The 24,807-nt window shown below is 40.6% G+C and overlaps 1 pseudogene across 1 annotated transcript in view; it reads right to left on the bottom strand.

Moving 5' to 3' along the window:
• Positions 1-24,807, bottom strand: part of LOC146974003 (glutamate receptor 1-like) — a 115,371-nt pseudogene that overhangs the window by 27,571 nt on the left and 62,993 nt on the right. Inside the window, exons 5-13 of the transcript XR_015037651.1 lie at positions 15,789-15,973; positions 12,035-12,088; positions 10,568-10,726; positions 9,202-9,369; positions 7,667-7,771; positions 5,830-5,940; positions 4,027-4,233; positions 2,860-3,075; positions 949-1,072 (exon numbers count right to left, since the gene is read on the bottom strand). The product of XR_015037651.1 is annotated as a glutamate receptor 1-like (transcript). The remainder of the gene's footprint in view (positions 1-948; positions 1,073-2,859; positions 3,076-4,026; positions 4,234-5,829; positions 5,941-7,666; positions 7,772-9,201; positions 9,370-10,567; positions 10,727-12,034; positions 12,089-15,788; positions 15,974-24,807) is intronic.

Consider the following 24,807-nt stretch of genomic DNA (forward strand, 5'->3'; position numbering starts at 1 on the left):
AGGCCGTGGTATAATGAGCATATACCACGGCCTGGAGTGATATATTGCTTTTATAAAACGGTTACCAATAATGACAATATTAAAGAGGGATATGCAATCAATTTCATGTAGTTTTATTCAACCAGAAATACATATTATCCAATAAAACAGCCTCACTGTGAAAAACTAGTCCCACCTCTCCAGACGTTAGCTCCAAGTAGCTCTGCATCTGGTCTTTTCCTCTGTCACTGCTCAGTCCCCTCTACCATTGTTAACCCTCTGGAGGTGAAAGTTCACCTTAAACATGTGAATTCAACTACTTTAGTCCATTTGTTAACATCGTAAAAACATCAACTGTCTTTTGCTACGGACTGCAACAGTCCGTTGTCATGGACACATGACAACAACTTCCATTCATACCAGTCATACGTGCCTGAGGCGGAGTGATAGCCTACGCTGTGATGAGGCTTTAGAATAGTAGCCGTGGTATATGCTCAATATACCACGGTTAACAACCAATCAGATCGCTGGATTTCACCTTTCCGTTTTATAATAACAGCTAACCCCGGACTCAGAGGGGAATAGCACTAGCCTATCAGAACTAAATATTGGTGAAATGAAGGAGTTTCTCTGCAGATAATGTGTTATTTAGAGGCTGCATTCTGCTGCCCTGTAGACTCCATTATACGGATATACGCGCCTCTCGGCTGGAGCTCATTTCATCACAACCACTTGTAATGACACCAAAGTTATCTGGGGGAGGAAATGATCGGATTTTATGCTAGAAATAAGGTCCAGAATGTAAAAAAACGGCAATTCCCCATTAAGATGATGATGAAGAAGAGTATGATCACCATGTTGATGACAATGATGACGATGACGATAATGACAACAACAATGATGACCATGATGATGATGACCATGATGACCATGATGATGATGATGAAGACGATGGCGATGGCGAGGTACCTGGGGAGTGTGTGAGCTCGGAGGAGGAAGTGGGCGGAGCTCGTCTGGAGGCGGAGGAGACCAGAGTTTCATCCTCGTCGTCAGAGTCGTCGCCCTGCCACTCGTACGGACTGAAGCGACTCACCTGAGACACAGAGACACGGAGACACGGTCGCTCACTGGACACACCGACACACCGCTCCCATAGGATTCCCATACAGGGTTTATACAGGAATCTTGAAGTTAATTTTAATACCTTTTTAAGACTTTTTCAAGACCTTCTCAATATTTTTCAACACCTCACCGCCACTTCAAGCTGTAACCATTTACATCAGTGACACTTAAAACTTAAGTTTTAGTTTGTGATAAAGACTCTAGACCACTATGATACAACATAATTCAAAATAGGCTAGGATCATAAATCAAAATTGATCAAAAAACAAAACAAAAAAACATTGCTCCACTAAAAAAACAAAAACAACAATCTTCTTTTCTTTTTTTATGTACCAGTTCATCTTTGTTCTTTAATAAAATGAATAAATTCACACACTTTTACAATGTTTTTTAGGACTCAAACTCTTGGACAGCTAATTCAGAAAAAATACCTTGAAAATGTAAGACTTTATAAAGTCGTGAAAAGACTTTTTAATACTTTTTAAGGGTCTTAATTTTCCCAAAATTGATGTATCACCTTTTAATACTATTCAAGACCCCGCCATAGGATTCCCAATAGTTTCATTATTCATCACATGGTTGGGATGGACCGGGGAAAAAGCTGAGCAGCAGGTCAAGATCAAGATCAAGGTCGCTCAACTCTAGTTAGACTTGAAACTCTCCCACTGATGCTTCAGTATTAATGATTTAATGATGTCATATACGTATAATAATAATAATAATATATCAGTCAGAGGAAGCAAACACTACTTTTACTGCAATACTTTAACTACATTTTTCACTCTCAGAACTGGCTCTTATGACGTGTTGTCCAACCACATCAGAATTCAAATGTGTTTATTGTTGTTAAAGGTATAATATGTAGGAAATCCCCTCCATCTAGCGGTGCGGTTGCATATCTGAACGTATTCTTGATGTTGCATTCAGGTGAAATGGGGCAGACGTCAGACAGACAACAGACGCTGCATGTAACAGGATAAACAAGTGGTCCGCCAGCACGAGGCAAAACAATACAGGCGTGACAATAGTATGTTGTCATGGTGATGTGGTATTGTTTTTACCGTCTTTCTCTGGTGGAGTAAAATGACATCCGGTTGGTTTGCCGACACGACGGCCGTCTGCCTGACTGCACCTGAATGCAACACCGGTGCCTCCGTCCTTCCTCACACTACACAGTGGTGACGGTTTTAACAGGCCGTTTCCGTGGTTACCTGTGGTCACGATGCAACATGGCCGCCTCGGTTCGGTGCGTCGCCCACTTCTGTATTTGTAACGACTTGTAACAACTCATTCTAAGGAACCAGAAAGCTTTACTTTGGATGCAGCTGTGATTCACCTTCAGTGAAATACGGATTTATGAAAGACAGGTTTGATTTTTGATAATAAAAAGCCAAATAAATTACACACTGGGGCTTTAACAGCTTCAAGGTGGAGTGAATGTAAAAATAATTTGGCAATAAACACATTAAAACACAACATTAGATGTCATATTCAACTAATGTGTGTGATAGTGTGGTCTGTGTAACTGTACATATACATAATATTTTTAACTGTAATTGACAGAATCTGACCAGAATAAACAACACGGGAACGGGATTAGGACAGGATCAGATTATTTTTGGGATGGGACTGAATATCCACTCCCTTGTCACCCTCTAACACACACACACACACACACACACACACACACACACACACACACACACACACACACACACACACACACACACACACACACACCAGTCCCCCCCCTCTCACCAGAAACAGCACCACGCTGACGCCGATGTAGGCGAAGACGATGCACATCCAGATCTCGTAGGCCAGCGGGTCGAGGAAGGAGAAGACTCCGGGTTTGGACTTGGTGGGTTTCTTGATCATGATGGAAATCCCCAGAGACATGAACGGTTTGGTGAAGTCGATCACCTGCTCGCGCACCAGAGTGATGGTGAGCGGCGCCACCGCCACGTCAGCTTTCTGCAACGTTCAAGTACAACACGGCCTTTATTAACCAAGGACTTAACTCTGGGTTAAACATTCAAAGGAGTTAAGACTCTGCCCATATAAGGACTGATTAAAGCAAAAAAAGTTGGTGTGTATGTGTCCTTTGATAAAAGGACGAGGCTGATTTACCTCTTTATTTAAGCATTCACATATTCGTAACAGTAGTAAAAGGAATTTCAGTCATTTACTACCATTATTTACTACCATTATTATTATTATTACCAGTAATTTACTACCATTATTCTTCACACATTTCTATTTTGTTGTTAATCAGTTGTGGTGATTATTAACACATTTATTGTGACAGGACTAATGCTTATTATTATTATTAACTAATCATATCACCACTTTTTCTAGAATATTTTAAAAACTTTTTTTGATCAATTTTACCACTTTTTAGAATTGTTTTTGAGAAACTTTACCTATTTTTTCTAGAAAATGTTTAACTTTTTCTTTTTTATAATCTTACCACTTTTTTCTAGAATTTTTTTTTTTTTTTTAACTTTTTTTGGGAGAATTTTTACCACTTTTTTTCTAGAAATGTTTTTGGAGAAATTGTACCACTTTTTCTTATTATTATTATTTCTTTTTTTAAATTTAAAAAAAAAAAATCTTACCAATATTTTCTAAAAAAACATTTTTTACTTTTTTTTTTGAGAATTTTTACCACTTTTTTTTTTTTTTTTTTAGAAATGTTTAAACGTTTTTTGGAGAAATTGTACCACTTTTTTTCCAGAAATCCACGCCATTGGCCCTAATTTGAACGTATACATTGACTAAAAAAAGTAACATTCATCAGTCTCAGAACAAATATTTGTGTATTTCTGGTGTTTGCTTCAAAACGGTGGTCTAATTTGTGTCATTTTAAGGGTTCGTTGATGTAAAAAACAGTTTTAAAACCAGTGCTTTACAGAGGACACTCACCCCGTACACCAGCTCCCCCACCATCCCGTTCCACATCTTGGTGTCGCTGTCTCTGGAGCCGTACTTGCCGTCGGCCACCAGCTCCAGGCGGTAGGTGAAGCCGACGTGCTTGGCGATCTCCGCGGCGAGTTCGGCGCAGTAACCCTCGTACCTGTCGTTGCCCACAAGCTGCTCGTGGTTCTTCTTCAGCATCATGTAGGGAGCTTCCTGTTCGTACGACACGTGGAGGTGGAAAGTCACATCTCATCCTCCTGTTCTACATCACAACAACTTCTACTGGTGTTTATCACGTCTCTCTGTTCCTGTATCAGCTGGTTTAACCCTTTCAGCCTTTCAGCCGCTGCTGCACTAAGTATGTTACTGCTCTGACCCCCAACTTCCACCAACTCCATTTCCATCTCCGTCCCGACTCCGTTTGACGCGTCATAAAGTGAGATTAAAAATATGCTCTTGTTGTAAAATGGATGTGATGTATCCTTATATGTTTTCCACCTCCATTATTATTATTTTTTCATCCATGACGTCCTGTTTAGCTTCAGGTTCCTCTGACTGATTGAAGACGTGTTGCTTGTGCCAGCAGGTGAAACTAATGTTGACCTAAACCCTATTCGCACGGGATTAGTTTTACCTGGGGACCTCTGGTCATTTGTAATAATTGCGGAGGACGTCTGTGATCTTGATCCCGTGCGAATGCGCCATGTCAGTAATTTGTAAAGTAAAAATTCCCCCGTAAATTACCTACTATATTTCACCAAAGACCGACGTCCCGTGGTAAAACTAGTCCCGTGCGAATCTGCATCTCAGGTAATTGAGGGGCATTTTCTGTTCTTCCCCGGATGAAACCATAGCTACTGTACGGGTTGAAACATGGAGGCTGCGCTGGAAATTATGAGCGGCATTTTAGGTGCAAATACAGTCTGGTCTCGGTGCTGGAGACCCATTTGAAGAAACGGCTCAGATCCATAAAAGGAGCTACATTTCAGAGGATATCGACATGCGGCTTTTTAATACAAATGCCATGACGGCCCGTTATTGTGACAACAACTGCACTGTGGCGAAGTCACGTTGCTGCTTTGACAATTTATATAAATTTGCTTCGCACATGGATGTGACAGCAGCAGCGGATGTTACGACGTGCAGCTTTGACGTCATATCGGAGCCTTAATGTCAGTAAATTCGAGTAAAATACAGGCTTCACTTATCCCGTGCGAATGCACCGCAAGAAACACAGACGTGGGGGGGGAATTTACAAATTACCAGACGTCCCCAGGTAATACTAACCCCGGGCGAATACGGCTAAAGTGATGATTTACGATCGGAAGTTTGCCCGTCGTGTTTTATTTTGAAATTTACCGGATGCTCTGTGTGTTTGACTTTCTACGTGGTGCGACCTAATCGATGTGGATTGATGCATGATCCGGCAAAACTAGACCTGCTGCGTATTCCTGCCAGACCACCTGAGCTGTGACGGACCGGAGACGCGTTGGAGACGCAGCGCCGCAGTGGAAAAGCTCTGACTGACTCGAACGGGAGCGAACTGCTCTGGTGTTCGCAACAGAGCAAAAGATGGAGACGGTAGAGATCGGGGGAAAATTGTTTTATCTGTTTTCAGTCACAACTATGATCTAAAAACTTCTCACCAGATTGGAATTAGTTATGTCAAGGTCTAAAGACAGTGAGACATCATGTCCACAAGAATGAAACAATAAATCTCTGACTGCAGAGAAAAATTAAAACAGTTCAAAGCCGATCCTCCTCATCGGATTGTAAGAAACCAGGAAGGAGATGTGAGCAGCGTCTCACCAGGATGGTGGTGACCACGTAGGTCCTGTTCTGCAGCCCGTAGAACTCCTCCACCACCGGCCGGTACACGTTGGTGTTCACGTAGCCTCTCCTCTCGTTCCAGTAGCCGATCTGAACAGAGCAGCAGCAGATTAACACCACGCAGTCGCCGTCCAATCATCTGTCTTCATTATAATAATATTAACAGAGTGATAGACACTTTACAGTTGTTTTACACACAGTTTGTTGTTTTTGTACAAAAGACTAGAGACGCAACAATTAATTAATCGAACAATAATCTATTATTAAATTAATCGTCAACTATTTTGATAATCTAATAATCGGTTTGAGGAGGTTTTTTTAAGAAAAAAAGTCTAAATTCTCTGATTTCAGCTTCTTCAATGTGAATATTTCTGGTTTCTTTGTTCCTTTAGGACAATAAACTGAGTCTCTCTTTGGTTTGTGGACAAAACAAGACATTTGAGGACGTCGAAACACTGATAGACGTTTTTCAACTAATCGATTAATCGTTTATATAATCGACAGATTAATCGATAATGAAAATAATCGTTAGTTGCAGCCCTACAAAAGGCTTAATAGATAAATAAAATGTCTTGAAAACGCTCCTGTTCATATCATAAATCCATTGTTTCTGTAATGCTTCATACAATATAAAGGTGGACGTTCATATTAAAGCTCTGTAACAGTATAAAGTCTAATGTGCAGTGGTTCAGATTTGATGAGTGGGTCGGTTTGGTTTCTGTCAAAATGACCCGTCGCCGTCTGAGACCTGAATGACACTGACTGTAATCTTCAAAGTGAGGAGCTTATTACAGTCTGATGGAGTTGAGCAGAAAGCCGAGAGTCTGCAGGTTTTCAGCCGCCGAGCGCTGCAGCAGCTGATCTGACTGATTATCACACCTCCAATCAGAGAGCAGGAAGCTAATTAGTGAAAAGGAGCTGAGGCGGAGAAAAGCTGCTGCAGCGTCCGACGCCACCAAACCAAACCAACGCCGCTGCTGATGTCACAGTAGCTGGGTTTCCATCCAAGTCGTATCGAATTTAAAAGCGGATTTTGTGAAAATGCGCAAAAAGCAAATGCGAATTTATGACCGTTTCCATTCATTATTGTTTTGCGATTATTGGGAGAGGAGGAGTGGTGCGCCGTGAGATTACGTCAACAGTTGACACTCAGCTGACACTCAACATCATGGACAATTTACGTACCTTCCGGACTATAGACGCACCTGTATAAGCCGCACCAGCTACATTTTAAAAGAAAATACATATATAGGCCGCACTTGAATATAAGCTGCAGGTTTTCATGTTGTAACATGAGATATTTACACAGAAAGACAGTAGGGAACTGTGACAGTCCGCTCGCTTTTCCTCTGTTTTGGTTACGCTCCTCTCCTCCATGTGCATCTGTTTACATACGAAGCCGGTGAAAAATCAATAAGTTACATAACGATGTTACGGCGTGTGTTTGTGTAGTCTTAACCGTCATAAACAAAACATTATGGGTTACGGAGCGTTTGTGTTGCAGTGCAGAGAGGAGAGCTGGGAGACCGGGGCGTCGCTGGGTGAAGTCCAGCAGCTTCACCCACAAACTCTGCCTCAATTCACATAATCTGTTTCCATCACAAAAACTTGCATTTCCTTTAATCGATACGCTGACAAATCCACCCCCTCCAAGCGTATAAACTTTTATGCGCATTTACTGCCTTTATTCGAATTTCTGGCGTTTCCATCCAAGTATTTATTCGCAATTTTTGAAAATGCGAATAAAAAAAGGTGGATGGAAACGCAACTAGTGAAACCGCCGTGAAGCCGTTTAGACAGAGAGAGGCAGCAGCACCTTCCTGGGTCCGGTGGGACTCAGCTCCATCACCGTCACAGTGTAGTTGGTCCGATGTCCTCGCTCGTCGAACTGGACGTGACCCGACAGCCCCTCCAGACGCACCTACACACACACACACACACACACACACACACTCTTTTGAACCTGTGCAGCATGTATTAGCGTCATCTCTTTGGTTTTCCACAAGGTATCAAGGTACAAAAACATTTAAAGGGATAGTTCACCCAAAATTCAAATTTCACTCATTACAGTATCTACTCCCCCTCATGTGGACTAATAAGGGCTGGGAGAAGTTTCAGAGTCCTCCGTGGCTTCTCTGAGTTACAGCGGGGCTCCGTGCAGCAGTATTCGTCCATATAATGGTTGTGAATGGGGCTCACTTTTCTTCGTCCAAAAAGACACACCAAAAAACATCCAAATACCTCCATAGTGCTCGTCTGTAATGTCCCTCTTGTATTGAAGCTCCGACATGAGAAATTGTTCCGAAAATAATTAAAGAAGTCTATATTTTAAGCTTGTTTGTAGCAGAAGCTCCCAGTGTCTCAGTTTACTGCTCTTCCTGTGTCATTGCACTGACCAGTGGAACAATTTCTCATGTCGGGGCTTCAATACAAGACGGACATTACATACGAGCAGCATGGAGGTATTTGGATGTTTTTTGGTGTGTCTTTTTGTTACAAAGACAGTTGGTATCCATTTGCAACCATTATACGGACATGCACTGCTACGCCGAGACCCCCTGTAACTCAGAGAAGCCACGGAGGACTCTGAAACTTCTCCCAGCCCTTAGTCCACATGAGGGGGAGGAGATAATGAGTGCAATTTGAATTTTGGGTCAACTATCCCTTTAAAAGTTTTCAGTAAAGAGTCATTATTGACTTGAGGTTTGTGTTTCACCGTGTTGAAGTCTAAACAGTGCTATCGTATCATTACAGACATGTGACAAGTTTCTCCACACGTGAATAAACCTGAAACCTCGTCAGTACGGAGAGAGATGTTTCCATCCTAACGGTGCGTTCACACACCGGACACAAAGCTCATTTTGGGAGTATTTGGCATGGGATAGGGACATATATGACATCTTGCTGAGAGCTGGATATGAAGACCGTTATTATAACAAAGAGAAAGTTGAGATTAACGTATTAAAATAAATTATTTTCCAACAAAGTAAAGATAGATGGGCATTAGATATTTGGGGTAAACCAAAACTGAGTACTTTTTTTTCAAGCATGTGTTTATTAGTTTTGTTTGCAATTTACAGTAAACAGGACATTCTTACAAGCAAGAAACAAAGCAAACCTTTTCTCTCTATTCTCCCTCACTAAATAATTAAAACATTAAAACTATAAAAATAAGATGAAAATAAAGCAAAAAGGATGGAATAATAATAATAAATAAGTAAATAAATAAATAAAAGTAGACAAATACTGATAACAGTCATATGATGAATTTCAAGGGTGTTTCTCAGGACCAAAGCTGCGTACTTACTGTGAAATAAAACAGGTATATATTGTGTGTGTGTGTGTGTGTACCTGCTGCAGGGCTCTCTGGATGTCGATGCCCTGCCCCCAGGGAGCGGGGGGGTTGGCCAGACACTCCCCTGCGTTGCCACGGCGAGAGATGTCGATCCGCTGCCGCCGCAGGTTCTGAAAGGCCGTTGCCATGACGGTGACGCCGTCGTAGGTCAGAGCTCCTGTGTACTGAGGCGGAGCAACGTCATGTTAAAACCTTTATCTAAATCAGTGGTTAGATCAGTGGCGATTGGATGAAATCTTGAAGCAAACACCAGAAATACACAAATATTTGTTCTGGGACTGAAGAACATTACTTTTTAAGTCAATGTATATGTTCAGATTAGGGCCAATGGTGTGAATTTTTAGAAATATTGTAGAGAAATTTCTGGAAAAAACTGATTTCTCCAAAAACGTTTAAACATTTCTAGGAAAAAGTGGTAAAAATTCTCAAAAAAAAATAATAATTATAATTATAATTATAAAAGGAGGTAAGATAAAAAAAAAAAATCTAAAATTTTCTAGAAAAAAGTGGTAAAATTTCTCAAATTGGAAAAGAATTACAAAAAAGTAAAAAATTAAATAAAATTTTAGATTTAAGATTTTTTAAGATAAAAAAAGGAAAAAAAATTACAAAAAAAGTAGTGAAATTTCTCAAAAACAATTCTAGAAAAAAGTGGTAAAATTTCTCTAATGCGAAAAAAATTACAAAAAAAGTAGAATTTTCTTTTTAGCTAAAGTGGTAAAATTTCTAGGAAAAAAAAAAAAAAAGTCGTAAGATTTCCAAAAAAAAAAAAGGTAAAAATATTCTAGAAAAAAGTGGTACAATTTCTCAAAAAAAGTTCTAAAAATGTTTTAGATAAAGTGGTAAAATTTCAAAAAAAAGAAAAGAAAAAAAGTGGTAAAAACCCCCCCTCAGAAAAAAGTGGTAAAATTTCAATAAAAAGTTGTGGACCCCTTGAACCCTCTCGAGGACCCTGGGGGTCCTTGGACTTTGAGAACCATTGATCTAAATTCTCCTAATGATCCTGTCAGTTGTTTCAGTCAAAATTGACTCGTCCAGTTTAGTAATTACACCTGTACTGTAAACGCAGCTGCTCAGGTCTGAACTCTACAAAGAAAACAATGTTGAATGTGTTGAACTGCACATCTGTGACACATCTGTGAAGCTGCCAAACATTAAAAACGACTTCATTTCACAACCGTCAGTCAGCGCAGCGTCAGAAACATAAATATTTGATCCTCTCTGGACGGAGCCGCTCGAAAACATTTAGTTTCAGCTCCAGACCATCAATAATTCACCTCACTACAAAGGCAGCTCAGGTATGAGTGAATGTGTGTGTGTGTGTGTGTGTGTGTGTGTGTGTGTGTGTGTGTGTGTGTGTACCTTGAGCCTCCTGCGGGCCAGCTTCAGGTCTTTGCTGTCAAAGTCCAGCCAGTCCTGGTTGATCTTCATCACAGCCGGATCGGACCGGTTCACCAGCTGCAGGCCCGTCACGTTCGGCCCCAGCTTCTGAAACTCTGTGACGTTCAGGTCCATGAAGCCCTGACACACACACACACACACACACACACACACACACACACACACACACACAGTCAGCTCCACGGGCCGAGCTCCTGCTGTATGGAGCTATTTCCCTGACATTAAAAGTTGGCATTGAAAATAAAATTTGACATTGTAATAAAAGTTGTATTGACACTGAAAAATGTTGGAACACAGGCATAGAAAATACAATATTTAATTTAGATTTTAAAAAATACTATATTATCATGTAGTTTTCAATGTCAGTCTTCAGATTTCTTCTCCATGCGTCCCTAGCCCCTCCCCTCAGACCCTCCCCTCCACGCCAAAACCCTGACAGTCACTTGGCTTTGAAAAAAAGGAACATTGAAACAGAAAAAAAAAAATTGAAACTGAAAACCAGTGAGACTGACTGGGGGGGAAATGCAGTGTAAAAAAACAGACTGAAAAAGATGGACACAAAGAAGAAATCTGAAGACTGACACTGAAAACTACATGATAATATAAAACGGAAAGGGAGAAATCCGGTGATCTGATTGGTTGTTAACCGTGGTATATTGAGCATATACCACAGCTACTATTCTAAAGCCTTATCACAGCGTAGGCTATCACTCCGCCTCAGGCACGTATGACTGGTATGAATGGAAGTTGTTGTCATGTATCCATGGCAACGGACTGTTGCAGTCCGTAGCCAAAGACAGTTGATGTTTTTACGATGTTAAAAAATGGACTAAAGTAGTGTAATTGACATGTTTAAGGTTTAAACTTTCACCTCCAGAGGGTTAACAATGGTAGAGGGGACTGAGCAGTGACAGAGGAAAAGACCAGATGCAGAGCTAACTGGAGCTAACGTCTGTAGGGGTGGGACTATTTTTTTCCACAGTGAGGCTGTTTTATTGGATAATATGTATTTCTGGTTGAATAAAACTACATGAAATTGATTGCGTATCCCTCTTTCATATTGTCATTATTGGTAACCGTTTTATAAAAGCAATATATCACTCCAGTCCGTGGTATATGCTCATTATACCACTCTAAGGGGGAACAACGCCCCTTAGCCGTGGTATAATGAACATACCACGGCCTGTTGTGATATATTGCTTAAATATATTTTTGAAAAATCCAAATTAAATATTGTATTTTTTATGCCTGTGTTCCAACATTTTTCAGTGCCAATACAACTTTTATTACAATACCAAGTTTTATTTTCAATGCCAAAAATTGTTATTACAATGCCAAATTCTGTTTTCAATGCCAACTTTTAGTGTCAGGGAAATGGGTCCATACTGCTGAACACAGATGTTGGTGTGGTGAAGAGCGCTCACTCACCAGATTGGCCAGGATGTAGTGGTAGTTCTTCAAGTTCCTCCTCTGAGCCGCGATCTGAGCCAGAGTCAAACACACTAATTACTTTTTTCTGATGTTTCTAATGATGATAAAAAGCATCTATTACAGATTCATCACACTCATCTACATGTGTGTGTGTGTGTGTCCTCTCAAACAGCTGCTAATTGGAAGACTCAGTTCCTCTTTGAAGGAATTAATTGCTCATCTCCACCATCAGAAAGAGATGGAAGGAAAAGACCAGAGAGGAGGAGGAGGAGAGAAGAGGAAGAGCAGCTGTAGAGGGTAAGAAGGAGAAGAAGGAGGAGGAGGAGAGAAGCAGCTGTTTGCTTCCTTCCTCCTCTGAGGTCCAGCTCATCTTCCTCCACTTGCTTCAAGTCAAACGGCGGCTCGTGATTATTTTCCATTTACCACCAATTTTTATGAATGAATTCATGAATTTTCTATCCGTTTATTAAACGAGTAAAGAAAGAGAGAAGAGCTCGTCACAGCTTCTCACACAGGACGGCGTTTAGCAGCCAACAGCGATGGAAAAGAAAATCGTTTTCTATGTCTTTTATTATTATACACATGACAAATACAGAAGTTTTTGTAATATTAAAGTTTGTTTTTTTTTACCCATTTTTTGAGAATATAAAAGATTTGAGAAGTGAGATGAACAGACTGAAAACTTTATCATGTTTATTAGATTAAACAGATATTGATGTTTTTCTTTCAGCGTTTGCAAAGAGTTAATAAATCCCAATGTATCATAATGTTTTACTGGGATACCAGAAACATTTTAAATTGCATTAATATCGTATAATTACTTAAATACTGTGATAATATTGAAATAGATGATTCAGACTTCTCGCTGATTAATGTTCAACTTTATTTGTTCACAATTAAACTGATCAACAATTACTTTTCTGATGACTAATGCCGTTTTTTCTTTTTAATGGATTTCTCACAGCAGCAGCAGAGAGCCGTGTGTCGTCCATGTTTGTTTACACTTTGTAAAATGTGTTATAATGGTTGCCTCGCAACTGCATTCACGGGGGGAATCACTTCCGCTAATAAAGCGAGTCACAAGTTAAAAACTCAACTAACTGCATGTGTAGAAATCGCTACACACTGCAACACTCTTAAACTGTCACTTCCACCAGAGTCTGGTGCGTTCAGGTTCCTTCAGTTGGTTTGACAAAATATATTTGTGTTAATCTAAGTCTTAAATAGTTGTATCTTCCGACAGCAATCACTTCTATAGAGTGTTTGGTCTGAAACACGGGTCTCTCAGTCACTCTGCTCTGCTCTGAGCCCAGGAGAAAACTTTCCTTGTATCCTACAACCTTTATCCAATGAGGAGAGAGAACGGCATAAAGGGGCGGTCCTCTCTGTGTGTGCAGCCAAGGGATGCGCCTGAATGTGGTGACGTGGGGACGAGGACCAATAGATCCATGACGAGGGCGGGGGCTGCTAACTCCATCAGCTGACAGGAAGTTAGACAAAACCACCGGATCACTTACTTCTGCTTTAAGTCTGTGATCCCCAGTCGTCATAAAAACCTGCTGAAGCCAGTCGGTCAGTTGGTGAACTCACAGTCTTTTCTACATCGGCATCAAATGTGAAAATGGCGCCTTGTGTCCCCAGCTTCACACAACCAACAGGTAAACTTTAAACTTTACAGTGTTCTACTTTTCTTGGACCTGAATAATCTGATCGTCATCATCATCATCATCATCATCATCATCGTCGTCCCTCGGAGCTGCAGACCAGACCAGCACCTGCTGATCTGGTCTGAAGCTGCAGCTGAGACTTGTTCCTCTCCGTCGGCCAGCTGGCTGTCAGCGGGAAGACCCGTTTCCCCTGACGACGGCAGCGACGGCGGCTTCCCGCTGAGCAGCTTCAGTCTCCAGAAGAACTCCAGACCATAATGATCCAACAACAGCAACAACAGCTCCTTTTCACTGCAGAGACATCTGGACCACTTGGGTCCTGACTCGCTCTTCCTCTCTGACCTTCCTCCTCCTCCTCCTCATCATCATCATCATCAACCAGCTGAAATCTGAGCTCATTGAAATGTGAAACTGTTGCAGCTAAAACACACACACACACACACACACACACACACACACACACACACACACACACACACACACACACACACACACACACACACACACACACACACACACACACACACACACACACACACACACACACACACACACACACACACACACACACACACACACACACACACACACAGTCTCAGGTCTGTGTGTGTTGAGTCTATTTCCAGAACTGTCTCCTCGTTTACAGCAAATTACTGTATTTTACAATATGTTTAAGTGTGTGTGTGTGTGTGTGTGTGTGTGTGGAGGACACAAGTTCATCCCTAACATCACAGTCAGTTTATAAGTAGTCGTCTCTTGTGTCGTGTCCGACCTCTGACAGCTACAGAGCTGAGACAAACTTTTACTTTTATCTTTTATCGTTATCCCTTAAATTTAGAATTTGATTTGATTGATGCTTCCATCCGGCCACTGATTCAGGGTCCCAAAGGCCAAGCAAGAATATTGATAAGAAATCTTTTATTCCATGTGTTATACAAGTGTGTAACACATGACTGCACCTGATTTCTATTTTTGTGTTTGTTTTTTGTTTTTTTACCTATTGCTGCTGCTATTTGTTGTTATTTCTTGTCCACTTGTCTGGGTTGTCTGTGTGAACTGTGATTTAATTGGGGAAGACAAAGAGAAGTTTCCACTTGATCAATAAAGCTTAAACTAAACTAAACTAAACTAAACTAAACTAAACTAAACTAAACTAAACTAAACTAAACTAAACTAAACTAAACTAAACTATTGTGTCAAGTCTTTCAAGTTATTGAAAGTTATAAAAAGTCTGATCGGCTCATGATAGGCTGGATTACACCAACAAGGTTTCATTTAATCTTAGATTTGCTCTAATCAGAGTTCAGTAAGATTAGGGTTAAAGTAAAAGAAGCTCTGTCGTACGATTTCAAATTAAAATTGGTTCAGTAAAGTCAAGTTAATTTTTCTTAAACTGACTTTAATCAATAGGGATACGTTTGCAGTTTACAGTTTCCTTTGTGAATCTTCATCATGAAACTCAGTAGGTTCAGAGTTTTCTCTTAGAAACTTATTTTCAGTCGGTTCATCTGAAAAACGCAGTCGTAAGAATTAAATTTAAAGTTTAACGTTCGATCACAGTTGAAAGTTTTGGTGCAACAGAATTAAATCTTGGTATAAAGTCAAATCTAAACTTTACAGAGAGGTTGAAATCTAATCTTTCTTCATTTTGATCTCGGTTGGTGCAGTAGAGTTTCAGATTAAACCAGGATTTAATCAGGTTTAACCTTATTAGAGTTCAACCTTATTGGTTCAACATGGTTCCAAGTTTCTCCTCCAGCTGAGTCCTGATTGGTCAGTTCACGTCGTGTTCACAGGCTGAACAGCTCCTGGTTGCAATATTTAATGTCAAGTTATCGCTGCATCTAATTAATAACATGAGCTCTGATTAATCTCTCTGTCATCCTGAATATTAAACCTCATGTTATTCATCAGAGCTGGACTCTCGTTCACACTCTCTTATTTTCCTTTATTTCTTTTTGTCTTTTAATTTAGTTTTTATCTGTAACTTGTGAGTTTCCTGTTGGTTCATCATGTGTGTTACTGAATCTGTTTCATAGAAAGGTCACGTATTATAAAATGGGGGGGGTTGGAGGTGGTCTCACCAGGTTGATGATGGAGTTGAGTCGGTCCAGCTCACAGTCGATGAGGATCTGGAAGTCCTTCTTGTAGTCGAGGTCGGCCAGCAGCTTGACGAAGGCCGCCTCGGTCAGCGTGTCCAGGTTGACCGAGGTGACCTGCCAGCCGCGCTCCGCCGCCGTGTCCAGGATCCGCTGCAGCACCGACAGACCTGAGGGGGGGGGGGAGGGGGGCACGTCAGTAAGTAAGTAAAACTACGTGTGCTTCACATTAAAAAAGACATTCAATCACAGAAACAGTATAAAACACAATTGGAACTTAAACAATATAGATATGTACAATGCACAGTGGTAAATCTGCAGTGGCTCAACACTTAAAGGCTTGTATACACCTGTATAGATGTGTTTTTAATTGACCCTTGAAGCTAGCCACAGACTGGACATCTGTGGCTTTACCGGTCAGTCACTGGACTATTTCACTTTCAGTTTTTAAATTTTGTTCCAGCCAAGGTCATTTCATAACTTTTCCAAATAAACAAACCAAAATAAAAAAGCACTTTCTTATTCGCTGGTTGGGAAGCAGCAGGGAGAGGATACATCTTATATTGCCTATTGATTGCCGGTCTTATATCAATACATAATTATTATTCTGTATAATCTGTCAGTCACTGAGCAACAGTTTTACAATAAAGTAACAAAACTCCTTCAGGTTGCACATTATTTATTATACATGTTGCACAAACATACAATACACCTTCTTCTACCGTTTACAACAGTTACCTCCATCTGTGTTTAGCTTTCAGTCTTGTATCTTTTTTTGTATTATTATTTTTTTTACTATTGTTGTATTATTGTTGCTCTTTATTGTCTATTTTTATACTTAGTTTTTATGCCTTTTTATGCAGGCATTTGTGATGTGGACACAAAGTAAGAATTTCATTGTCAGTGAAACTTTTTGTCCACTGTGCAAATGACAATAAACACTTTGAATCTTGAATCTCAAAACATATTTCACATATTTATTATTGTGTTTTTATGTATTTTACTTCAGTGTCTCGTGATCTGTGTTGTTTTCTCTCCATTGTCACGTACTGTATTTTCCCTTTGCTGCTACTTTTGACATTTTAAATTTCCTCTTGGGGATTAAATAAAGTATTTTATCTATCATAACTAACAAAGTTTCAATCTGACATTTTTGCATTGGTAAAAGAGTTTGTGAGTCATTAATTACTTTTGTCATAGGTTCTAACTGTTCAGATTCTTGAATTGGAATATGTTTATACATACAGGTCTTGAAATCATTACATTGAGAATCCAGCAACTTGACTCCAACTACAATGATGCACATCTGTTTTAAAGATGTGCAATATTTACATTTTTATATTACGATACAGACACAGTTACATCGATTGTGCTCACTTTTAGCAGCGGTTATCTTTACCATGCTCACCATCTTAATGTAAACACGGCAACATCTGGAAATGAGAGCTGAGCAACACAGAGTGCAGCTGAGGCTGGAGGGCATGAACCAAAAACACCGGATATATAAATTTATAATTAATTAGGATCAAGTTTTTACATTTTTGGGAACATGAAGTTCACAGCAGTAAAACCATGTCAACCTGGAGTCAGGGGATCATATGGAAGTAGGTTCATCATCTCGGAAGCATAAAAAAGTAAAAAAGTAATCCTGAGTACGTCCTAAGTTTCAGTGGGGGGGATGTGGTAAATAAATAACGTTAATAATAAATAAATTAAAATGTTTTTCATATGCAACATCTGTAACACGCTGCCTCACTAAAGAATAAAAGGTTAAAAGAACAAACGTTACAAGAGCAGAAGCTGCAGGGGAAACGATAAACAGCTAAATAACTCAAGCACAAAACATGAGGAAGGTTTCAGCTGTGACTCAAAACCCCCAGAGAGTTTCCTCCTGCCCCGACTCCCGAGGGGGGAGAGGGGAGGGGGCAGCACACCGTCTCCTGTGGCTTCAGTGGATGGTCCAACAGGGTTAACTAAACTAACTAAATTAACACTGCGATATGTTTTTCCTGCAATATGTATTGCGATATTTAGAAATGACCGATAACCGATTGTAAAGATGAAACTCTGAGAACTAAAAACTTTCAGATTTAAAAAAGATGAGGTATCCAATCATGTGATTTGTGTAGTTTTTGTGAAGAGGAAGACGAGTCAGATCTTCATCTATTTTGGTACTGCAAGGAAGTTGCACTGTTTTGGAATCAAGTAGGAAAATGGATTTCGGTTCACAGTTTACATTTTTATTGTTGCCCTCTAACTATATTTTTTGGTGATTTAAGAGACAATGCAGAAGGAAAAGACCTGAATAATATTATTAGTCTGGTGGGAAAAGCCTTTATTTTCTGAGCTATAAAAAGACAACAATTAAATCTATATGAAGCTATATATATATATATATATGAAATTTCAGTGGTCACTCGAAAAAGACATTAGCAGAAATAAAGAACAGAGTGTAATTTTCAAACGTGGGAGGGACATTTTGAGCCAGGGTGAAGGTTGGTCTTTACCCCGAAATGGTGATAATTGTTAATGGAGGGCCGTTTTATTTCTTTTCTATCACTTTTTTTTTTCCTTTTTCTTCACCTTTATTGTGTTTCTGTTGTTTGTTGTTGTCGTTGTTAATGTTGTTATTGCTACTGTGTTTGTGGTTGATGTTGCTGCTTTTTTTTTTGTCCTCCTTTATGGTTTGGTTTTTACTGTTGATCGTGTTTATTTGTTTGCAATTGTGGATATGTGGCAATGATTTTGATTTTGTGAAAATTAAAAATAAAAAAAAACCAAACAAACTTTCAGATTCGGGTTGAAATTTTGGGTTAATTCGGGTTGAAAATATATATAAATGACTCGGGTTGGGTCGGGGCTTCTTTATTTGGGGGAAGGGGCAGGTTCAGGCTGGGTAATAATGCTGGTAACCGGCGGATCGGGTCCTGGCTTTAAAACCGGCGGATCGGGTCCGGTTAGGCTTCTAATTTTCAAAGTTGAGTTTCAAAAGTTAACATTTTATAACAATAAAATATAATTGCATGTCCTGCGAAGTGACTATTGCACATGTGCACATCATGATGGCGATGCTCAAACGATACATCGTGCAGCCCTGTGGTCCGACATCTCACCAGCAGCTTCATTCTGAATAACAGCACTTTGACATGAACAAAACTTCTGAGACGTCTGTCCATGAATACCATACCAACTTTATTTATAAAGCACTTTAAAAACCCAGTGGACCAAAGTGCTGCACAAAAACACACAAGACATAGAATACGTAAAATGCAATAAAATACCGATATATGAAACCAATAAAACAAGTTAAAACACAGAAAATAAGTAAAATTAGTCATGGACAGTCACCGGAGCAGAGGAGTTAAAATCCCAGAGTTTATCCACGAACCATCTGTGTGTGTATAGCGTTTTGCTGAGGTGACTTTGACCTTTGACCTTTGCTCACCATTGTTTTGTTTTTTTATGCTGTTTCAGCTGAATACCATCAGGTTTTGTTTTCTGTCCCCCTGGTGGCCAAACAATTATTACTGAATGTATCTTTAAATGTCTTTTAGTGCTGTGAGTCAACGCACAGAGTAATCAACACATCAGCATTTTCCAGTATGAACATTCACACACACACGCACACACACACACACACACACACACACACGCACACACACACACGATGCTCAAAAGAGTCAAGTCAGCAAAACTCAGCTACACTTCAAAGACCAGAGAGAATAAGAGACTTCAAAGATTCTCTCTCTCACACACTCACACACACCTCTAGCAGGGTTATTGGCTCTCACACTCACCCACAGATAAACACTGTTCATTGCTGTTAATATGACAGGTGACATTAGTGATCAAGACACTTCAGTATAAAGGTAGATGTTTGTATTAAAGCTCCATACAGTATAAAGGTAGATGTTTGTGTTAAAGCTCCATACAGTATAAAGGTAGATGTTTGTATTAAAGCTCCATACAGTATAAAGGTAGATGTTTGTATTAAAGCTCCATACAGTATAAAGGTAGATGTTTGTGTTAAAGCTCCATACAGTATAAAGGTAGATGTTTGTGTTAAAGCTCCATACAGTATAAAGGTAGATGTTTGTGTTAAAGCTCCATACAGTATAAAGGTAGATGTTTGTGTTAAAGCTCCATACAGTATAAAGGTAGATGTTTGTGTTAAAGCTCCATACAGTATAAAGGTAGATGTCCATGTGTAGTGTGATTATAAAGCAGCTCTAGGTTCTATATTAATACTGTGAAAGTATCAAAGCCTCAGTCCACAGAGAAATGCACACAGCCTGTATTCAGAAACTGAGCCTTAAAACCAGCCGTCGGGACTTCCTGTCACTTTGTGATGTCACAACAAAGTCCCGCCCCCTCACCACCTGGACCCACCATCCATCCAACAACAACTTGCAGGATTTAGCTTCTCTGAGTGTTTTATTCTGAAATCTGCTCTATTATTTTTTATTGGATCACTTTAGAAAACAGTCAGCCAATCAGAAGAGAGTCTCAGAGCCTCCTCCTCTCCTTTCTTCTGATTGGCCGATACCGACCTGTTGTTACTAGAGCTCCACAGAGAAGCTGAGAGAGAGAGAGGAGATGGATTTCATATCTTCTCATGGCTCAACCTTTCAACATTCAACAGAAAACAGCAGGAAACAGAGTAAAGTCTTCACGAGGTTAAAGAAAATCGAGGTTAAGTCCCATGTTCTTTAAAAAAAAAGGGGGCGTGGTCTAACCCCAGGCGTCAACAGACATGCTGATGGTTGTCCTGCCAAGTGAGCGATGCCTCTCCCTGACACAGTGTGTGGTTAGTGCTGACGGGTGCAGCTGTGAGACAGAGGTCATGTGACCACCTCAGATCAGTAGCTGCTCATTTGTCTGTAGCTACAGCGACAAATGTTTACGGCCCCGTGATGCAACACACTCCGATTCTCTGGGTAAAAGAAAAGTCAAGTGTGGTAATGATAATGTATAACATTCAATTAGAGCTACAGCAGAGACAGAGAGAGAGAGAAAGAAAGAGGGATGAAAGATGAATTAATACGGAGGTGTACAAAAAAGAAAGGAATAAAAAGAGAGGAGTTTTTTAAATATAGACACTAATCTGCTCTGCATCTCATCTCCATAAACATCCTGCATGCATGTCATTTACTATTAATTCACTGAGATGAGAGAAGAGGAGAAGAGGAGGAGGAGGAGCTCCAGTGTGTCTCCATCATTCCCAGTGTTTTTTCTTTTTTCTTTTCTATTCCTCAGCAGAGTTCTTACAGGGAATTACAGCATCAGCCTCCATCTGTCCTCAGACGCTCATTAAAAAGCGACTGTTTGTCTGATAGCGGGCCAACTCCGGGTCGACGCCGGCCGACTCCGTTACGTTATGAAGACTACAGGTCAGGTTTCAGGACAAAGATAAATAAATTAATAAATAAATAAATAAATAAATAAATAAAGGCAGAAACTGTGTGAGGAAACTTGTTTTTCAAGATGCCACATGATTAATCTTTCTTCTTTCTTTTTCTTTTTTACAGTTTTAATTACAATGATTTTTTTCTCACACGAAACCTTGTCTGTAACCATGACAACAACAATGTCTATTCTGTTCTGCACTGTTGTTGTTCAAACAGAAATATCTCTGTTGGATGGATGGGTTTCCGGTCCTCTAGTGCCACCATCAGGTCAACGTGTCAGTTTGAATCAGCACCAGATTCTACGAAGCCGCCATGGCCGATCTTTACATCTAAACTTCTGTCCCCGTTTGAACTGTGAAGGAAGTCCGTATTTGGAAAGACGTCGCCTCTGAGATATAGAATGTGTATTATAGAAGATAAACACACATTTCTAGACAGAGTTGAGCAAAAATTCATTACACAGGTCTATTTAATAGACAGGGGCCGGTGTCTGACTGCCCTGGCTCCTCCCCCTCGCCAAAAGAAAGCAGAGACTACGCTGGATAGTTTGCGGGACACACGGACAACTGTCCAACCAGTCCCCCACACAGGTTCTTCTGGATTGTTGGAATAATAATAATAAACACTTCGATGTTGATCAGAGTATTAAACACTTGAAAAATGTCCCTCTTAAATATTCAGGAAAATCGATTATTTGGTTCTTCAGTCTGTTTTTCATTAATCAGTAATCCCCCCCATCAACAAAGTGAAGTGTTCCTTTCAGCTCTGAATGAGCCGTTCATATCATTCATATCTCCATGGAGCGGGTAAGCTCGGTGCTGCTGCCATGTGGTGTCTCCATGTTTTTACGTTCAGTGGCAGCGTGACGGTAGGAAACCACGGAAACTCAGCGGAGACACCGGAGCTGTCGGCTCAGGTGGAGGTGGCGTCTGTGAAAAGTCACCACGGTAACGCAGTGAGGAGGAATGGAGCGTTACACTGATGCTGCATTCACCTGCAGTCGGGCAGACGGCCGTCGCTAACAAACCAGATGTCATTTTAGTCACAGAAGTCCAGAGAAAGCCGGTAAAACAATACCACATCGCCATGACAACATATTGTCATGTGTATTGTTTTGCCTCGTGCTGACGGACGACTTGTTTACGTAGAGGCTTGTTTATGCCGTTACGTGCAGCGGCTGTCGTCCGTCTGCCCAATTTCAGGTGAATGCAGCATGAAAAATACGACTGAGTTGCTTGAGATATACAACCACAACGCTAGATGGGAGGAATTCCTACACAATTTCTCTTTAAGGTTAATTGTGTCAAGACCCAAATAAACGAAACATTTAGAACAGATAAAAAATGTGCGATGAATTTGCGAGATGAAATCGTGAGTTAACTATGAAAAAAAAAACATCCAATGAATCATAAAACCAGACACAAAAACATCATAAAGAGAAACAGTGTCCATTCTCTTCCTGTTTGTTCAACTTGAAATAAAAGAAGAAAAAAACTGTCTCTCTCTCTGTCTGAACACAGAGCCTGTAATCTGTGTGCTGGTGCATGAATGTGCGACTAACAGTGTGTGTGTGTGTGTGTGTGTGTGTGTACAAGTGTGAATGTTGCATGTCAAACGGTGTGTTAGCAAGACATTAGCCTAGCGATGCGGCAGCGGTTATGCCAACAACACACAGAATCGGTCTCATGTTCAATTACAGAGTCTCTGTTCATGCGAGCTGATGCTCCCAGTTTGTATTATCAGCAGCTGCTGTCCGTCCCTCTGTCTCTGTCTGTCTGTCTTTGTCCTCTGTCACGCTGTCTGTTCCCTGTCCATCTCTCTATCTCTCTGTCTGTCTCTCTGTTGTTGTTTAATCCTCACAGATGAACAGGTCGACTGAGCAGCTTTGTCCAGTTCACCTCGTCTGGCAGGAAGATGAGGAAAAAGAAGAAAGTGAACAACTGCAGCAGCTGAGGATAAAGAGGAACATGTAAAAGCTCTTTCAGTCCTCTGGACAATTCAAACAACAGAGAGAGGAAGACAAGAACAAAAAACTATGATGATGATGATGAGTGAGTGAGCGGAGAAAGATAAATTACCTTTTCTGTCACAGCTACTGTTTTTTTATTCTGAAATCTCGACCTCGACCTGTGTTGACTAAACCCAACAGTAGCCTACATCTCACCTCATCTGACTAAAGGTTTCCTGACTGGGACTCTGCTCCTGTCTGACTTCACTCACTTCACATGAACCAGCTTGCTGTGAAGCACCTTAGAGATCGGTTTAAAGACAGAGAGAGAGACTTTGTGCCAGTGAAAACACATCTGCTGCATCCTGCACTGTTCCATCACCTGGACAGGTCACAGTCTATGGGACAACATCAGTGAGACTAGGGCTGCCCCTGACCAAAGATTTTCTTGGTCGAACAATAGTATGGTGATTAGTCAACTAAACGACTTCTGCCTGTGGTCGGGTTGAGAATTAATGCTCGTGAGTCCGGCCGTGTTGGGTCCGAGATGGAGTAGAGTAGAGGAAAACATTACTCATCCCTGCCTGGAAATTCAGATGTTTTTTGTTTTTTTCTTTCGACCAATGAAATTTTGTTTGACTAATGACGTTTTGGTTGACTATTTGAGAGGTACACCTTTAGAAATTTAGCATTATTGAACAAACTTTGAACTTTTCTACTGCTTCTTTACTGCTCCTCCCTTTTTGAGCTACGTGTCTGTAAGTGTCCCTTATTACCACTCGTCCTGACATACAGCGATAAATCTTACTTCGCATTTATGAAAAATGACCAAACTTGGCATAAAAGTCCAGTTCCATGCCAGATTTGCATTTAAAAATTTGAAAATTTCAGACAAAGCGACTGTACATGCTAGTATGTAACTTTCACCAAAATGTAGCCTCAATAAATTCTAAATTGCCTGGCCCCGACCACTGCTGCGAAGGCTCCATGTGTAAACACTATTATATGTTCTATTATAACTCACTGCTTTATCACTTTATTGCGCTACTTTGACCTGAGTAATGTCAATAAATGAACCTTGAACCTTGTACCTGGAAACAGGTGACGTGTCAGAGCTGGTGTGGCTCAGAGAACAACTTGGTAATCCAGCGTGAAACGTCTTGACTTTGACGACGGTTGTAGAGGAGAAATGGCGCAGCGAAAAATTCAGCTGGATCACGCTGGACCTGGAGACGTGGCCTGTGACTACTGCACTGGGAGGAAGCTGAAAGCCGTCAAGTCCTGTCTGGTGTGTACGGCCTCTTACTGTGAGCAGCACCTTCAGCCTCACTACGACGTAGCTCCACTGAAGAAACACACGCTGGTCCAAGCCTCTTCAACACTTCTGGAAAACATCTGCCCTCGCCATAATGAGGTAATCAAGATTTTCTGCCGCACTGATCAGCAGTGTATCTGTATTCTCTGCTCCATGGATGAACACAAAGGCCACGACACAGTCTCAGCTGTAGCAGAAAGGGCTGAGAAACAGAAGGAGCTCGGGCTGAGTCGTCAAAAGATCCAACAGAGAATCCAGGACAGAGAGAAAGATGTGAAGGTGCTTCAACAGGAGGCGGAGGCCATCAACCTCTCTGCTGATGAAGCTGTTAGT

This window comes from Trachurus japonicus, chromosome 14 (genome assembly GCF_045865225.1).
Source record: "Trachurus japonicus isolate A0001 chromosome 14, Traja_1.0".
NCBI classification, from domain to species: domain Eukaryota; kingdom Metazoa; phylum Chordata; class Actinopteri; order Carangiformes; family Carangidae; genus Trachurus; species Trachurus japonicus.